The following is a 6,977-nucleotide window of genomic DNA, read 5'->3' on the forward strand; positions in this document are numbered from 1 at the left end:
TATGTCGGCTATCATCTTGTGTGTGCTCAGATATTCTACTCGAATAGACCCTTCTTTCAGTGTATCCCGCACAAAGTGATATCTTATATCGATATGTTTCGTGCGTTGGTGTAATATTGGGTTGTCAGTGAGCAATCTAGCTCCCTGATTGTCGTTGAAAATAACCAGTTTCTTTAGCTCAAATAGTCCAATTTCTGTCATGAAATTTGACCAGTAAATTCCTTCCTTGACCGCTTCGGTAATCCCCATGTACTCGGCTTCAGTTGACGAGAGAGCAACAGTTTTTTGCTTCTGGGATTTCCAGCTTATGGCGGCGTTGCTGAGTATGAATGTAAACCCAGTATAAGATTTACGGTCCACCAAGTCGCCTCCCCAGTCTGCATCCACATACCCTTCGATTGAGTCGATTGTTTTTGAATACTGCAGCCCGACATCCTGGGTTCCTATGAGGTATCTCAGGACTCTCTTGGCAATTCCCCAGTGCTGTGATGTGTAAGCATGGTTGAATTGTCCCAAGAAACTTACTGCGTAGCTGATATCAGGTCGTGTGGCGACGGCTAAGTACATAAGAGCGCCCAGGAGCTCTCGATACGGTATGTTGTCACCTGGTTCCAGACTTCCTTTTGAGATTTTTGTTCCGATTGATATTGGTGTGGTGGTTGCATTGGCATCTAGCATGTGGAACCTCTTGATGATTTCTCGAATATAGTTTGTCTGTTTTATAGTGATAAATCCAGGACCTTGATTTATTTCAAGGCCGAGGCAGTATTCTGCCTTGCCAAGGTCTTTCACCTCAAAGTAAGAGGATAACTCTCCTTTTATAAATGCTATCCACTTAACGTCTTTGCAGGCGATTAAAAAATCATCGACATATACAGAGACAAGCAGTAGTATGTCGTTCTTCCAACAGAAATAGATGCACGGGTCAGATTTTGATCTTCTTAATTGCATTCTACTCAATACAGTGTTGACTTCAACGTTCCATCGTTGACCCGCCTGCTTGAGTCCATAGAGTGCACCCTTGAGACGACATACACTTGTTGATGTAAGTTTTGTTAGCATTTCTTGTGCCCTTTTTCTTTCCGGACTAGTCGGTGGATGCCCTTGAATAATTTCTTGTAGCATATCTTCTAGCAAGGGTGGTTTCTTCATGAAAATTTCTTCCTCCAGGGTTGCGTTAAGAAAGGCAGTGGTGATGTCAATTTGCTCAACAATCATATCATACTTGACAGCCACTGCCAGAAGGAGTCTGATTGAGGTTAACCTGGCGACTGGTGCAAATGTCCCAGTGTAATCAACTTGTGCTTCTTGAGTGAAGCCTTGTGCGACCAGTCTCGCCTTCCTTCTCTGGAGTGTACCGTCTAGAGCATATTTGTTGGTTAAAACAAATCGACATCCGACTATGTTTCTTCCTTCGGGTGGTTCAATAATCTCCCAAGTTTCGTTCAGTATAAGACTTTTTACCTCGGTGAGAATGGCTTCTCGCCATTGATCCCTCTCTGGACCGGAGAGTGCATCCTTGAATTTTATCTCGCTGTTGAAAGCAAACTCATTCACCTCCTTATGTCCGATAGCTAGTTTGGCCTGTTGGAAGACTTCATCATTCTCATCGGCGTTTTCAATGGTTATCTCTGGGGCGATTTGAGCTCGAGGTTGTTCTAGACTAGTAGAGGGCCCAATCGTTTTAGATGTAGGTGGATCTGGCGTTATGGGAGTTGATGGTGCTGATTCACCGCCCGACACAGAGTTCACAGAGCTCGTTCGAATGCTCGTAACTGAAGCTCGTTGATACTCCTTCTTGGGTCTTCCACGACTGCCAAGCCTGATAAGTCTTGGGCGCCCTCGTCCTCTTTTTGCGTTGATAGCTATATCTTGTTCATCAGATTGTCCTTGTATATCTTCTCCATCTGATTCACTTTCACTTTCGAGGTTTTTTGATTTCTCTCCGGATTTAATCGCTTGATCTCCGCAAATGGTCTGGTCTGTGATAATGTCTTCGTTGTGAGGCGAATAATACATTTTCTCCAAAAAACCAACATCTCTAGCGGTTATAACCTTCTTCAGCTCAGGTATATACACTCTGTAGGCCTTGGCTTCTTTGGCATATCCAACGAAAATGCCACTAGTTGATTTACTCTTGAGTTTATCCTTGCCGGGTTCCTTGTTGAGGACGTACGCAGTCTCACCAAAAATTCTGAGGTACCTCAAATCCGGTAGTTTGTTGGTCCAGTACTCGTAGGGTGTTTTGCCGAGTAGGGTAGCACTTGGACACCTGTTTCTAATGTGATTTGCTGCTAGTATGGCCTCGCCCCAAAATGACAGAGGAACTCCGGCTTGGATCACCATGCAGCGACCCATTTCAACCAGTGTGCGATTTTTTCTCTCAGCGACTCCGTTCTGCTGAGGGGTATACGCTGTCGTGAGTCGCCTCTTAATGCCACTATCTGCTAGAAATTGATTAAATTCTCTTGAGATATATTCTCGTCCATTATCGGACTGAAACGCCTTAATAGTTAGCTGGAATTGATTCTCGACTGTCTTCTTGTAATCCTTAAATGCTGTTAGTATCTCACTTCTCTTGGACAAGAGATAGACTTCCGTCCAGCGTGAATAATCGTCAATGAATGTGGCAAAGTATAACTTTCCTCCATTCGATTGAGTACGCATAGGACCACAGATGTCGGAGAAAATCAGTTGCAGTGGTTCGTCGCTTCTCTCAGTCCTCTTTGGAAACGGTAAAGTCGTCATCTTCCCTTCGAGACATGTTGAACAGGGCGGAAGTGACTCGTTCACGTTCAATTTTATGCCGTTTACGTGATGGTCCCTCACCATCTGACGGAGATCGTGTCCGTTGAGGTGGCCCATCCTATGGTGCCACAGCTGGAGGTTGGTCAAGTTCTCGATGGTAGTAGGTGAGGCGGCGTGGGCTGACTCAGATCCGCGGCGTATGAAGTAAAGATCTCCAACTCTATCAGCTATGAACTTGACTTCACCCTGAAGATCTCGGACCACTGCTCCTTCCTTCCTGAAGACCACCTCTCGATCTCCCCGTTTAGTGATTTTTCCTACGGACATTAAGTTCACGCGCAAATCAGGGACGTACAATGTGTTCTCTAAGTGTACTGACCTGATATCTTGTCCGTCGGTTACGGGGAGACGGACCTTCCCCATCGCCTGCACCGTTGTTGACTTATTACTCGCTAGATTCAGCTTGATGTCATCGGTTGGCTTCCAGTCATCAAAAAGAGACTTATCTCGGCATGAGTGAGCAGTGCACCCGCTGTCCAGACACCACCTTGACGAATCGGCGTTGACATCCGCCCGATAAGCTTCCTCAACTTTGGATAACTTGGTGAGAGTCTCCTCTCCGAGAAACTCGATTGTTGTGAGGTACGACTCTTCGGCCACATGAGCTCTTTCTCGATGTCTACCGGAGTCTGGACCTCTCTGTGTGGTCTGTAGTGATGGTTGTCCTTCGCGAGTAGAGCACTCAGCCGCCTTGTGGCCAGGTTCACCGCATCTACTACATCTGAATGGGAAGCCTCTCCCCCTTGAAGATCCTCCTTGATAGCCACCCCTGGACTTGTTCCCATAAAACTTTCTTGCTGCGATCATTGCCTGCTCTCCTCGTTTATCAATAGCTCGTCTTCGATCGTGTTCATCTTGAATCTTGATTCTGCATTTTTCTGCTGAGGGTAGATCATCGCGATACCTAATGTTAGCAGCGAAATCCTCAAAGTCATCTGGAAGACTGTTAAGCAATAGTATAGTCACAAGATCACCAGGTATATGGAAATCCATGGCTTCTAGTTTGGTTAGAGTGTCAAAGAAAAGATTCAAATGATCATGCATATCATCACCTTCAGACATCTTTGTTAAAGTGATACCGTTGAGGAGAGCATTTTTTCGAATTGGTCCAGTTGATGCAAAGGTCTCATTGAGGGCCGTCCACACTTCCCTCGAAGTAGCCAATTTTCCAACTCTCTTGGCTATGCTGGGTGTAATGGATAAGATAAGGTCAGCCTTGGCCTTTTTGTCTGCAATTTCCCATTGCTTGATCTCCGCTGCACGTGTTTGAATAGTTGTGTCGGCCGCCGGCTTTGGTATTTCACCACTTACATATCCCCAACCATCGTTTTTTACTAATAACGCCTCGACTTGAACGCACCATGAATCGTAGTTGTCTTTCATGAGAACCTCAATTCGTGTAGAACCGACTACATTTGTTGAATGCATAATTTTACTCAATTTGATGCACGTGCTCACTGATAACCTCACTTTCAGCGCTCCAATCTAAATCACCTTTCTTTATATAATTTTATGTAAAATATTGCTGCCTGGGCACATAACCTGTTAAACTAGGAGGAGCAGAGTGCAGGTAGCCAGGTATGGTGAAATGATTAACAGCACGAGATTAATTATAATTGGATTAGAATTTAATGTTCAATAAAGCGTATGTATAAAGCGGATATTACAAGCAGAGTTAGAGAGAGGTGAGGCAAAAGATTTGGCCAAAATAATAGAATGAAAAATAAAGTGAAATTAAGTGTTGCCAATATTAATAGGCGCGAAGTATGAATTGAATTTAAACTAGTCTAAACTCAACAATTGAAAATTAATAATATCGGTTACTTGATAAATTATAAATTAGTTACATAGAATTTATTTTTATTTTAGGCATTCAATTATATATGAATATATATTTTTTTCAATGAAAAATTCTGTGATGCTATTTTTGCATACCAACAAAAATAGGATCAACGTTCCAAGACATCATTGAAAATTAATAATATCGGTTACTTGATAAATTATAAATTAGTTACATAGAATTTATTTTTATTTTAGGCATTCAATTATATATGAATATATATTTTTTTCAATGAAAAATTCTGTGATGCTATTTTTGCATACCAACAAAAATAGGATCAACGTTCCAAGACATCATTGAAAATTAATAATATCGGTTACTTGATAAATTATAAATTAGTTACATAGAATTTATTTTTATTTTAGGCATTCAATTATATATGAATATATATTTTTTTCAATGAAAAATTCTGTGATGCTATTTTTGCATACCAACAAAAATAGGATCAACGTTCCAAGACATCATTGAAAATTAATAATATCGGTTACTTGATAAATTATAAATTAGTTACATAGAATTTATTTTTATTTTAGGCATTCAATTATATATGAATATATATTTTTTTCAATGAAAAATTCTGTGATGCTATTTTTGCATACCAACAAAAATAGGATCAACGTTCCAAGACATCATTGAAAATTAATAATATCGGTTACTTGATAAATTATAAATTAGTTACATAGAATTTATTTTTATTTTAGGCATTCAATTATATATGAATATATATTTTTTTCAATGAAAAATTCTGTGATGCTATTTTTGCATACCAACAAAAATAGATTCAACGTTCCAAGACATCATTGAAAATTAATAATATCGGTTACTTGATAAAATATAAATTAGTTGTATAGAATTTATTTTTATTTTAGGCATTCAATTATATATGAATATATATTTTTTTTTTTTTTTTTTCTCAGCCCCGGACGTGCTCTATAAACGAGACGAAGGGGACGGTATGAGTCACCAACTGAGCGCGTCCCCAGGTGGCGGATAGGGGGACGGCCGGAGAAAGAGTGGCACCTCGGGAACGGAGAAAGGAGGCTGAACAACAGCACCTGACTCCAGGATCCTGGGGCACACTTCAGTACCCGGCCAGCGACAGCTATAACGTCGACCTACGGAAGTAAAAACCCGTCAGGAAGACCCAAGGCATCGCCGCGGACCAGACTCCCCAAGCTAAGGTGGAAGTTATCGTGCCGAGGGCTGAATGACACTGGGGAACAGTGTCGCAAACGATACCCTTGGGGAACCAGGCAGCACCCCATTGTATGCATGCCTTACCTCCGCATCCAGGCTCTGCGGGGGTGGACCTTCTTTTCCTGGTCACTCGTGGGATTAACATGGACCCAACTAATAATAAAAATTTTAACGCCGATGACGGTGCCCTCTCTGAGGGAACGGCAGAGGCTTGTAGGTCGGAGGAGAGCACGATCAGCACTAGGGCCCCGGAAGGGGAACAAGCGCTGATCCAAATGGAAGTTGTGGAGGAGCCAGCCTCAGAGGGGCCCACCAGTGGTGGGCCCGCTGTCGCTGACCCTACCCAGGGGAGGAAGAGAAGGGGTAGGACGGGTGCGGAGAAGCGCCGGGCCCGCCAGGCTAGGCTGAAAGCCGATGCCTCGCGGGATCAGCAATCTCCGCAGGTAGAGACCGCGTCCAGGGATAAGGAGGAACAGGGGACAGGGCCCAAGAGGCCCAGGTCCTCAGGATCCACTCCCCCCGATGTGGCCATGCCCACGAAAAAGTTGAGGGCCATGGAAGGACTGGGGGCAACCTCCTTCAGAGAGGCGGCGAAGGGTGGCGGCAGGGTGGCCTTAGTGCCAACTGGCCATCCTGAGCTGTCTCTGACGAGGGAGCAAGCCGACCTGGTTCAGGAGGCGCTAGTGGCGTCACTGTTTGAGACTGACATGGAAGGTCAGCTCCCGAGCTTTGACGGCCACTGGTTTGACGATGGCGTGCTGTGGGTGGCATGCACGGACGGTCAGTCAAGAGAGTGGCTGAAGTCCGTGGTGCCCACCCTGGCACCCTGGGAAGGGGCCTCCCTTATCATGATGGATAAGGAAGCGCTCCAAAAACTGATCAGAGTCACAGCCTTTCTCCCGGGAAAACCCGTGGGAGCGGCTGTGGCTCTTGAGAGGTTGAGAAAGCAGAACAGGGCCCTCACCACAGGCAAGTGGAGGGTCTGGGACTGCCGGAGTGGGGAGGAGGGGCTCAACCTGGTGTTGGGTGTTGACCCCAAATCTCTGGAGGCCCTGAAGGGCATGGGGATGGCCCCTTTCTACTGCCTCGGCCGGGCTCGTTTCTACGAGACCCAGCGGAGAGCGGCGGGGGG

This window comes from Diachasmimorpha longicaudata, unplaced genomic scaffold (assembly GCF_034640455.1).
Source record: "Diachasmimorpha longicaudata isolate KC_UGA_2023 unplaced genomic scaffold, iyDiaLong2 ctg00000143.1, whole genome shotgun sequence".
NCBI classification, from domain to species: Eukaryota; Metazoa; Arthropoda; class Insecta; order Hymenoptera; family Braconidae; genus Diachasmimorpha; species Diachasmimorpha longicaudata.